The sequence below is a fragment of the Falco punctatus genome, assembly GCF_963210335.1.
Source record: "Falco punctatus genome assembly, chromosome: 7".
Lineage (NCBI taxonomy): Eukaryota > Metazoa > Chordata > Aves > Falconiformes > Falconidae > Falco > Falco punctatus.
The window spans coordinates 28237289-28249212 of record NC_137587.1 but is presented as its reverse complement, the minus strand read 5'-3'; the positions used below and the strand labels follow the sequence as shown (position 1 = coordinate 28249212).

Sequence of the window (11924 nt, the reverse complement as noted above, 5' to 3'; positions counted from 1 at the left end):
AGAGGGGAGCTAGGCAGCCCAGAGCAAATGGCTGTGGGCCAGGAGTGGCTCTGCTCATGGGCTGCGTTTCTCCCAGGGGGTGCATGCTGACCACACTGGCTGAGGAGGGGACACCCACTGCTGGCAGGGGCTGCTCCTCTGAGATGCTGCTGCAGTAGCAGTGATGGAGTAGCAACCACACTGGAGGCTGCAAGAAGGACTGGAAGGGGACCCCACTAAAACCAAAGCACCACCAGTGGGAAGTCCTGAATTTGGGCTTTCAAGCTGAAGAGACAAGGTGGGCATGCTCTGGGTCTTCAAGCCCCGCTTTGGCTGCACTGACAGGCAAACTGGGAACAACTAGAAGCAGACAGCGATGCTCCACCTTGCCTCACCAACAAGAGCACAGGAGCTGCTTTGCTGGGCAGCAGCGCTGCTGTGTCAGAGATCACAGCCGGCGAAACAAGCACCTCTGAGAAGGGCCTGGCTGTTGACTAGGGAAGCTGCACCTGCAGCAAACCACCAACCTCAGCTCTGGGGAGGGTCCTGCTTTGAATATTCACCTTCACTGTCATGCTTTAAATGTTGCTGGCAGCTGTCCTGAGTGGCCGTGGCTCTAAAAGCATGACATAGGCAAAGAGCTCTGCAGTGGATGCTCTTCCTGCCCAGCTGGATCCTTCCAGCTGTTGGCAGCTGCCTGGCTTCATCCAGGGGCCAAAGCAGTTAACTACAGAGGTGGCTGAAATGTTAAACTAGGTGGCCTATATATGCCAAGAAACGTTCACTATTGCTCTTTGATGTTAAATTTAATCCGTAGTACGCTGTGTAAGTACGGTTGGCTGTGCATTTCATATAAATTAATTACAAAGACCCCGTCATGCATGCAGAGAACAGCGGGCAGCACTATAAATGCTGTGTGCAGTCATTTAAGGTCGCAGGGGGAAATCCTGCTGCGAGGCTCCACCACGGTGGTTTGCCTCCCTCCTCTCTGGAAGGCCACCCTGGGGATCACAGCTTCTCTGACCGGTGAGCTGTGGTTTGAGCAGATCCCCCTCCTGCCCACGTAGATTTCTCCCTCTGTCCTTGTCAGCCCTAATGAGAGGCACAAAGCCCCTTCCCCAGCCACCAGCACCCCAGGGCTATTCAGTGATGAGACACACACTAAGTTTGGATGCTGGGGATGCACCTACTCTTTAACAAAAGGATGAAAACTATTATATCCAGCAGCTGATCCAGAAAGGGGCCATCTAGTATTACAGGGTGGCTGTAATGGGGTTCCCAATGCAGAGTGGGTTATCAGGACCTGGTCTGGCATATGCTGCATGTGTTTTAGGCAGAGAACCCTGGGGAAATGAGATACACCTTGTTAAGACACCTGTGGTCTGCAGTGGCATTTGGTTCAGTTTTCTTGCAGTCTTTCATTCTCAGCCTTGTACTGACAAGCTCTGAAGTCTTTACCTTGCAGCTTAAAAAGTAAATTGCTGCTTAACAGTTGTCAGGCTGTGGGGAGCACGTGTATGAGGTACGTGCCAGCCCCAAAACCTGGCTCTCGAGGGGCCCCAACAGCCGTTTGCCTCCCTGCTTTGTGACAAGAGACAGCCAGCATCCTTTTCAGAAGGCAGAAGTCATGTCTTTCCTTTCTCCCCTTTTTCAAAACTTCAGCAGAGGAAATCGATTAACACAAAGGAGAAGCATCTCACTTTCTGTTGGAGATCAAGCTCAGGAAATCACAGCCCATAAGGTGAGAAAAGTAATGAACAACCTGAAGCAAGGTGTTAGAAGGGAAAAACTTACACAGCCTCGTATTTGGCAATGTAAAACCACTGTGATGCCTACCCCAACATCTGGCATTGCTCACCTACCTGTCCTTCCCAAAGCACTTGGTAATCATTAACCAAATTGGCTTATGTTAGCATAGAAAAGGGAGGGGTAGTATCTGAGCATCAGGGGCACTAGCTGGGCTGCCCAGGGCAGAGGTGTGGGGAGCACTGGGGCTGGCATGGGGTGCAGCTCGGGCACATGGCTACCAGCTGCCTGGTAGCACCTCCCTACCACTGCGGCTTGGGAACGCCTCCACTGAGCTGGCACCTCAGCTTTCCTTCCCCTCCAGAATCCCCAGCAGCAAGGCTGGGAGGTGGCTGGGTGGTCAGGGCAGAGAGGGAAGGCCCTTGCTCCTGGTTTCGCCGTGGTGGCAGCACAGCTGCTCTGCAGCGGAGGGACTCCGTGGCTGTGCCCAGAGCACCCAGCACAGCTGCCCTTAGAAATGAGGGCTCCAAGCAAGGCTTATTAATTAATTTCCCAGCTCAAATCAAAGAGGACTGGGCTGGGAGGGAGCTCTGTTCCTGTTTCACTATGTTATTCATTTGCTTCTATAGCGCCTATTGTTGTAGCCCCTCAGCGTCACTCACAGCCTTCCAGATGGGCAAGAGCATTACCAGATCCCAGCGTGGTGCCTGGGTTTATGGGAAATTCTACCTTGCCCCATTAGCTCTGACATCTTTGTGGCACTGCTCTCCACAGCCCTTTTCCCCTTTCCCAGTGCTCTCTCCATGGTTTTGTCTGGGAGACTCCTCACTGGTGGGTAAAGATGTGCTCCTCTTGGGTACCAGAGGACGGGCAGCCTGCCTGTGCCACCTGTCTCTGCCTGTACCTGCAAATCAAAGCACAGGCAGCTCTTTTCCTGCAGACAGCTCTCCATCAGTTTTGCTTTCCCTATGGAAATGCCACAGCAGGTGCTGAACCTGTCAGAGGGGCTGTGGTGGTCCCCCTGGGCGTCACTTGCATATCTCCCTGCTGCCTCTCTCCTGCTGGGGCAAGAGGATGGCCACTGCCTTCTCTCCTGTTTTGCACCAGCTGCCATCCCAGGGTTAAAGCCATTGTAGTTTCCAGCCGTGGGAGAGGTGTGGGGCCCTGGAGCCACAGGAACCACAGGGCAGGAGCCATGGCCCCCTGCCAGCACAGCCCGCTGCCCACCCTGCCTGCCAGCGCAGGGAAGCAGGAGCACAGTGCAAGGTATAATCATGGACCATTTATGACAGTTGTGTGGAAATCTAATCCCAGGTATAATCACCATGCTGCTGTCAACAGCACAGCACCTGGGAACGCCAGCAGGCAACAGACCCTGCTGGGATAATACCGGCTGCCTCTTAACATTGCCGCACTTTGACAGTCAACTCTCAGAAAATACTTTTCCATTCAGATTTACACTTCTCTCGTGTCCTATATACAGCTTGTTCATTTTCCTTGTGGGGAATCAGGTTGCTCAGTGTTTGCTGAGCACCAAGGAGGGCTTGGGAAGTAACTTACTCGAGAGACAGGCTAAGTGTTAATCCAGGAAGCAGTCCTGTGGTGTCTCATTTATCAGCAGGCGATATAATATTATACACTTGCTCCCAGAGTAGCCCCCTGTGAAGACTGAACATAGGACCTTTAGATACAGAAGCCACAAAGCTGCTACTTCTAGAACTAAGGAAGAAACTTGCCCAGTGCCAAAAACAGATGCCCAGGAGGAAGAAAACACATGTGGAAAAACATTGTGGTGCCACAGCTTCAAAATATACCTCATCTAACACAACTGTTCCACACATTTGCTCCATCACTGCAAGCCCAGCACCACTGAGAAGAGCATGTCCCCCCTTGCTTCCAGACATGCTGTGTCCTTTAAGCCAGCAGTACGGGGCACACTACTGGCCAGAGATGGGTACCAAGAAAATTCCAATGAGAAATTAGACACATTTTTTTCCATGAGGCTGATTAAATATCACAACATGTTTCTGGAATGGGAGAGGCACTTGATCACCCATGCCACCAGGTTGAGACACAGGGTCAAACTGCTTTGGTTTTTCACTGTGGGTTGACGGGAGGCCATCAGCATTCAGGAAGGTAACCTCTCAAAGCAGCTTTACAGTAAAAGCTAGTCCTGACCACCTTCCTGGGAAGTATGCTGCAGTGAAGGAGAAGTACAAGTTGTCACACTCAATACAGCTCTAACTAGATGAAATTCAAGAAGCTGTCGTAGATAGAGGAGTTTGGATGACAGAGTCTAATCATCCCCTCTGACCTTACACCTTGCAGATGTACCACTCAGTGCATTTTCTGTAGCTTTTTTCAAAGGAAACACTAGGAAATATTTCCTAGTGTGAGAAAATGACAATCTAAAGGGTGAAAACTGAAGTCAGCCACTATCTCAACATGCTACAGGGACAAGAATACAATCGCATACTTCAGTCAGAAGGACTGAAAAGAGGACACTTATAGATACTCAGAGAGGCTCAGAACCAATGGGGTAAGTAAGAGGGAAAAGCAGCTATAGGGTAACAGCAAAAAAACATTGCAGAATTTTGAAGACAAGGGTGAAAATCCAGAAGGGTGTGGGAGGCTGCAGAGGGGCAAGAAAAAGAGGGAAAAAATGACTGCTCTGTCCTGATGTGACCTCCTTTTACAGGGATGGTGTTTGTGCCCATCCTGCTGAGACAACAAAGATCCTGTAGGAGCCTCATGCAGGTGCTGGAGCCCCTTTCATTGATACCTGGCTGCACACAGACTCCTTCCAACTCCTTCAGATGACATACTGGGAATAGCTTGTTGACTTTAATTTTTTGTGGTTTTTGTGGGTTCCACCCACCCCCCAAAAACTGCCATTTCAGCAAAAACATTGAGCATGTCTTATGCTGTTTCAGGTAAAATTTGAAGATATTTTTTAAAAAGTTTTTATTCTAATGGCACTTCATTTTTCTGCTTAATTTGGTACACACAAAATTATTTCAGAGACAGAGGTTCAAATGCAACACTTTGCATGCCCTGAATCAAAATGCCTTGACCTGAAACAGCAGTTTTTGAGATTTCCTTGAAAAAAGAACAGAAAGTTTGTGCCAATCTGGTACCTACTTTTTCTTCTTTCTAGGCCTCACCGTTTTTCACAGATCAGAAAACAGAATTTTCTCAACAGTTTTTTCTCCTGCACCGTCTGTCCATCTGCTTATGCAGCACCCTCAGAAGAGAGCAGCCTGGGGAGACAGACCCCGTACTGGATCTCCATGCTTCCCTTCCCAGACAAAAAGGCTACCTTGCTGTTAAAGCAGCTTGGGTCTTGTTCCCAGTGAAGATGGCATCCCCATCATTGTCTTTACCTTCCAGCCCCACCCTGGGGGCTGAATTATGTCCCACCATGAGAAACCATCCTAGCCCAAATGGTACATGTTGTCTCGCAGGACCTGCAGGGCTGCGGTCCCACCCTGGGGACACAAGGGGACAGATGACCAGAGCTGTGAGAGGTGCTAATAAAAAAACAGACTCATTACAGAGTATTGATTATTTCTGCCACTTCGCTGTTGCAAGCAGTTGCCTGCTGCATGCAAGCTAGCTGCCTCACTTCCCTGGGCTGAGAAGGACGCGCTGCCCTCCCCGAGCCCCTTACACAAAACGAGTTTGTCCTTCCACCCAGTGTATCGCTAACATAACTGAATAAAGCAGCTCTGCACTCACTGGGTGCTACACAGGGAGACAGCTTGCTTTAGGGTGGCAGCAGCCTCCAGCCCCTCGGGCAGAGACCACCTTCACCTCCCAGACCGCGGGAGGGGGCATCTGAGGAAGCAGCACATCTCGCTGCCAGCACCGGCCCCTCACAGCACCCTGCTCTCTCTTTATCGCCTCTCCATACATTGCCCCGGGTTTCTCACAGGCAGGGTGCACCCACTCATACCCCTCATGGGTATTACCAGACATGGCTCTCAATGAGAAGATGACACAAGTGGTCAGCCCACCAGGGCAGAGCAGGAGGTAGAGCCACCCATGGGCTTTACTTGCCCCCTCCATGTTTCCAACCGGCCTTGGAGAGAAATGAAGACAGCAAGACGGGCAAGAGCCAAATCCTCCCTGTCAGCATCCCAGGGGCTTGCTCTGCACACAGTCTAACAGAACTGGGTACCTGTGCTCTAGGTTTGCATGCTGCTTCCTCTCAGCATGTATTTTAATGTGTTCAACACTGCACATAACAAATCCTACCGATGTATTTGCCTTAGCACATTTCAGAGGCATCATGTTTATCGGGCTGTCCTATTTGAAGATGCAGGAGGCAGGCTGGTGTTTCGCCAGCCCAGGACTGCACAAACAGGGCTCTGCTGTGCCTTTGGTCTGAGGCTCTACACACTACACAAAAGGCTTTCTCCCTGATGAGGGGTGAGCTGGAGACCCTTCTCCTTTGCAGATGCTCCTCCATCAGATATTCATGAGCACAGCTTGGGAGGCAGCCTGGGCCACCCTCTCCTTTCCCTGCCACTGCCCAGGGACCTCAGAGCCCACATCCTGCTCTCTGCAAGCCACTGCCTCTCTCCATGGACTCTCCCGCAAGTGTGGGACATTCCTTAGAGAGAGTTCCCACATTTTTCCTTTCCCTTTTCCCTCTCATCCAAGCACCAGGCTCCAGCCAGCTCATATAGGTACCAGTGGTGAATGCAACCCTCTCCTTGCTCCCCAACTCCCTGCCCTTGTTTGCAAGATCTCTGTCCTGGTCTTTCCCCCAGGCCCACAGCTCAGAGTTCAATTTTCATCCTTCCTTCTCCACCAACTGCTTAGCCTAAGCTCCTGGGGGACAGTGAGCTGGTGACTGTAATTTCCTCGGGCTTGCAGTACTACGCTGCCATTTGATTGCACACATACTCAAGCTGCTGTGAAGGAAAATGAAGATTGAACCTGTGTAAGGTTGCCACGCTGCACAGGTGAGAGCCTCTTGCAAACCAGCCGCTGCCTTTTGTATGTCTTCTCACAAGTTGCTCCTGCGAGCTGTGTCACACCCCATGCCTGCCTGCAAGGAATCACAGGAGGGATGCTGCCTGCATCCAGCCATCCGCCTGCTGCTTGGGGAGCCAGGGAGGAATGCACATGAAAGCCCGAGGTTACTTATCAAACCGCAGTTGCACAGACCAGGACTAATGCAGTGACGATCCGCCCTGATGATACAGCATCAGAGAGAGGGGCAGGGCTGAGAGCACGATTTGTGGCAGCTGTCCTGTTGTTGAAATACCTGGCAGGGAGGACAAAGGCTCTTCCCAGGCCTCTGAATGAGGAAAAGGTGGGTAGGTGGGAGATCTGGGCAGTCTCAAATAAAGCAGTTGCTGCAGAAGGCCTCTGGCTCTCATTTATGAATTAACATCTTGTCCAAGGATAATATTTTCAAAAGCATGTTTATATGTGCCAGAGATAACCCTGGAGCTCCTTGTGACGTGGGATGACACAAATGTTTGAATCACTTTTGAAAAATGACATTAAGTACTTCTGAAACACCTTACCCCGATGCAGCAGCCTGAGCTATCCTCGGCAAACTGTCTGCTCATTACTTCTTTGAAACCATTTCAAGACATCTCCTTGAATGCAAATTTATCTTCAAGAAAGCCAGCATGACATATTTTGACTTCCCTTGTTTGACAATATCATAGTTATTTCATCTCAATAATGTAAAACATGATTGTTTCAGTTTTGCCTTCTCATTTTGCTCTGTGTGCTTTCGTATTATATTATCATATTTCAATGCTACAAAGCCCAGATGGAGTACATATAATATTTCATCTCTTTTACATATTCTGGCACAATCACACTGAAAATTCTGAACTTTATCACAGCAAAATGTTTCACTAGCTCCAAGTCAGGACTGGATTTGTTTTGGAATTTTGATTCTTTTGTTAAAATATAAGATCTTCAGCTTTTTTCCCCCCTTGTTATGCAGCAAAACCAGCTATTGAAATGTCAGATGTTCCCTCTGAAGAAATGTTGTTTCCCAAAGATTCATTACTTGGCCTCTGTGAAATAAGAGATTTCAGCCCAGTTCCCAGTAGATGAGGCTTCAGTTTCTGAAAGGACACCCTTGTGTTTCCAGTGACCTCATGCCACTGGAAGTTTCAGGATGCTGTTCCCCATTAGGGTTTGTCCATGGGGTTAAAGCGAGTTCAAAGGTTCCCACCCCAGCCCACCTGTCTTTGCTTCTCTCTCCCTGTCCCTTGCCCCCAACCTCTGAACCGGGTCAGTGAAATGAGCTGGGTCAAACAAACATACCAGAAACCTCACTTGGAAAACCAAGGAGTGGCATCAGGATGGAGCAGCCCCCTGCTCTGCTGCCACCCCTCCACGTCCAGATCGCCCCTTGATGTTTGCCATCTACCACGTTGTCACACTCTTTCATTCCAGCCTCATCTGAGAGTCCGAGCTAATGAGCTAATGGCAACATTAAGATGCCAGTACGCCCATTCTTCTCTCCGAGCATCCCTCCAGAGGGACCGAGGGATGCGAGCCCCGCTCCTGGCAGGCTCTGGCAGAGACTGGGGGGAGCTGGTCCTGCAGCTCTCTGTGCAGCAGCGGGGCCAGGCCCTTCCCGTGCACCAACTCACTTGCAAAAAATACGCGTGTTCCCCCGCGCCCACGTTTATTCTTTTCTGCCTTTTACAGGGAATTTGACTACAGCCCTCGAAACGACGCGCCCACGCCAGAGCGCCCACGGCCGCGGCCCCAGCCGTGCTGCAGAGCGGGAGTGGGGCAGCCTGGCCGCCGCCCCCCCGCTTCGCCCCGCCGCCCGGCCCCCGCCGCCGTGAGCCCCCCGCAGCTCCCCAAAGGGCCGTTGCTCCCCGTCACCGCTTCATCTCCACGGCTGCCCCCGCCCCCCCGCCGCTGCCAGGAGCCGGGCCCCGGCCGCCCTCTTTGTTCTCACGCGCCGAGCCGCGGCCACGCGCGGCCCACGCGGCAGCTGCGTATAAACCACGGGGCGACCGCGCGTGGCGCACAGGGACCCCGCGCAGGGACCCCGCAGCGCCCCGGCCGGCGGGTGGGCGGCCGCCGCTCCCCGAGGCGCCCGGCCGGCGCGGTGCCGCGGAGCCGGGGCTGGGGCCGCCCCGTCGGGCGGGCGGTGGCGGCGGCGGGCCCCGCCCGCGGTGGGCCGGCCCGGGCGGGCGCGGTAAAGGCGGCGCGGCGCGGGGGCCGGGCTCAGTCTGGCCGCTGAGGGCTGCGCGGCGCCGGCCGGCCGCCCCCGCCGCCCCCCCGGAGAGCCGAGCCGTGCCGTGCCGTGCCGTGCCGTGCCGATGGGGCAGCCGCGCCGAGCCCTCGGGACCCGCCCCCGGCGCCGGCGGGACGTGCGCTAGGGCGGTGAGTACCGTGCGCGTCCCTCCCGCCGCGCCGCCGCTTTCCCCGCCGGGACCCGGGCCGGGCTGCGCTTCGCGGGAGCCCGTTGCGGCCGCCGGCCCCCCGGGCGTCCCCTCGGGGGGGGGCTCCCCGGCCTCAGCGCGGGTGGGGGGCGGGCGGACGGACGGACGGACGGGCAGGGCGGCAGGGGAGAGGGCAGCCCCTGTGCTGGCTGCGCACGGCTGCCGTGGGAGCGTCTCCGTCCCGTCCGGGAGGGATGGGTGGAAGAGGAGGTGGTGGAGCATCCTGGTGGGAGAGTGGCAGGTTACCTGGAGGCGGGGGGGGGACGACGACGACACACGGGACGGCACAGTAGCCGTGTCGCCATGCGAGGTGATGTGCAGGTGGGTCCCTGGGCTGGGATGGCGAGGGCTTTCTTCAGGCTGTTCCTCCAGTCAAGGGCTGGGGTCCCGTGTAGCTTCTTTCCTGAAAGTGCCCATCCTTTTCTGCTTGCTCGGGAAGAGCCACAGGAGGACCACGGTCCCTCAATGTGTGCCTCAGGTGTCTGAAAGGGGAGGCTGTGTCCTGACCATTGCGTGCGCCGGGAGGTCAGGCTTCATGGCTAAGCAGTGCCTGGGGTTGGAACAAGGGAGGCTGGCATGGCTGCATTCCCATGGGATGCAGCCCTGAAGGTGTGCTGAGGAGCTCTGGCTGCAGGGAGGGCTTGGCCATGGGGGACAGGGAGGTGGTTAGGCTGGGCATGGGATGAGAGTGCTGCGTTGGAGGAAGGAGCCAGGGGATGGGACAGAGCCCCTGCCATCACAGAGAGAGGAGAGGTGAGGCAGCTTGTAGCAGGCTCTGCATACCCTGCCTAGGCAGTCACGCATCCCTGCATGCTTAGATGTCCGCTGATGTCAGTTGTCCCAGCTGAGCAGGTGCACTGCTTTGTCTAGGCTTTCCAGGTGAGTACAGCTCTGACTGAGCAAACTAGGCTGAGGAAGAAGCAGCACCTTACTCAGTGACTGTTCCTTGCCCAGCCCTAGCACTGCCTGGAGTTGGAGTCCACCATGCCTTTCCCTTACCTGACCAATGTCCCTGTCTCTCTTGCAGCTGCCTGAGAGACAGGGCCAGCAAAGCCCAAGCTGCAAGTGATTAAACAAGTACCATTTAATCAATCTCCTCTGCCTGCAGAGGAGGAGTTACAAATGCCAGCAGCAGCGAAAGCCTTGTTGACATTAGGGCTACCACCAGTACAGCTGAGCCATGAGAAACTACAGAGTATGCAAGAACACTGGCTATTCTGGACTTGGCATAAATAACTTGCTCAGTAACTCTGTTTGCACTAAAGCAGAGCCTGCTGAATAATGATGCTCAGGGCCTATGGAAGAGGAAAGTGTTTTTTAAACAAATAAATAATAATTATGCTTCATGCGGGGAGTCCCCCCGGGAGGACTTCTTAGAAAGGTTTTGGTGAAAACCAAAAATAAACAAGATCCTAAGAGTCAGCATGAAGGTGCCTGGGCACCTCAAGTAGCCCTAACCATATCTTGGCTACGTTGCATAAATACACCTGATATGTGTACAGCCATTTGCAAGGGACACCATGAGCCAGGGGCGCCCTTAGTAGAGATGGGCTGGGTACTGATGGCAGCTGGAAAGAGTGAGACTTGGTTGCTTTAGAATGCGTCTGTGTTTTTTTGTTCTCTGTCTGCTGTGTAGAGCAAAGTCAAGAGAGTTCTCTGGGTAGGTGGTTTGTCCCAGCCAGGAGGCTGAAAAGGTGATGTCTGCTGTACAGTCTCATGGGAAATTGATTTCTTCTGTTTGTGGGACTGTAGTGAGGATTTATTTTAGAGCGATGTGAGCACAAGAACATCTCCAGAGACCCACATCAAGGCAGGGCTTGGGGTGGCCATTGATCTGTGGGAGAATAAACCACAGAGATGCCCTGCCCTGAGGTTTTCTGTCCATTTGGAGCAGCTTAGAGGCTGGGGCCTGATCCAAAGATAAATGTTTTTCTATTGTTCTCAATGAGCAGTGAGTGCTGAAGTGTGCAGAATGCCCAGAGTATGTCTGCAGCTGGTGTTCGCTTGTTCTGCAGCTCTCTGAAGGTCAAAGTGTTTAATAGTAGGGGCTGGGTGGGATGGTTCCACATACTGGTTACAAGCATCACGTTGAGCTGTTTGGATCATGAAATGTTCCTTGCTACGCGTGTGCTTGGTCCTCATCCAATAAGTACCCAAATTTCAAACAAGAACTGTTAAGTACTGTTACAGCCCTGCTTCAGGCATGATGGGCTGCCTTGCCACGGGGCTGGCCAGGAGGCTGCACATTGACCTGGCTGGAGCTGGAGGCTCTTCTGGGCTGGCAAAAATGAGAAGAGGCCAATGGCACCGTGAAGTGGGGGTGCCTGTCTTCCTGGTGCTACGTTTTGGTTTCAAGCCTTCCCCTGGCACAGGCAAAAGAAGCACACGTACACCAGAAGGATGTGGAAATTGTTTATGTTCTGCTTCTGGCCTGGCGCCAGGGGGTACAGCATGGTGACCTTGGCACTATTGGGACATTATTTATAGAAAGAGGTATTCTGGGTTTTGTATTTTTGATGTAGGAACGTGAAAACAAGTCCTGGGAGGAAAAGACCCATTGCTGGTCCCCAAATGCATCGAGACTTTCTCCAGACCAGGAAAACCAACACTTAAGAAGTGACAAGGTGTTCCCCATTCACATTGCTTCCTGCCTTCCCTTGGAAGATACAGGTTTGGTTCTGTCCTGGAGATCGCAGGCTAGCACAAGTTCACTGCATGTTTGAAGATTTCTTGCTCAGGATGCTAAAAAGATGTTTGCAA

At 53.1% G+C, this 11924-nt stretch overlaps 1 protein-coding gene across 2 annotated transcripts in view; it reads left to right on the top strand.

The window, feature by feature from the left end:
- Positions 1-8891: 8891 nt before the first annotated feature.
- TP53I11 (tumor protein p53 inducible protein 11) overlaps positions 8892-11924 on the top strand; it is a 26411-nt gene continuing 23378 nt past the window's right edge. Inside the window, exon 1 of one of the 2 annotated variants that reach the window (XM_080396774.1) lies at positions 8892-9105. The gene's annotated coding sequence lies outside the window, so the exon portion shown is untranslated. The remainder of the gene's footprint in view (positions 9106-11924) is intronic. The other variant, XM_080396775.1, reaches the window with a different exon arrangement.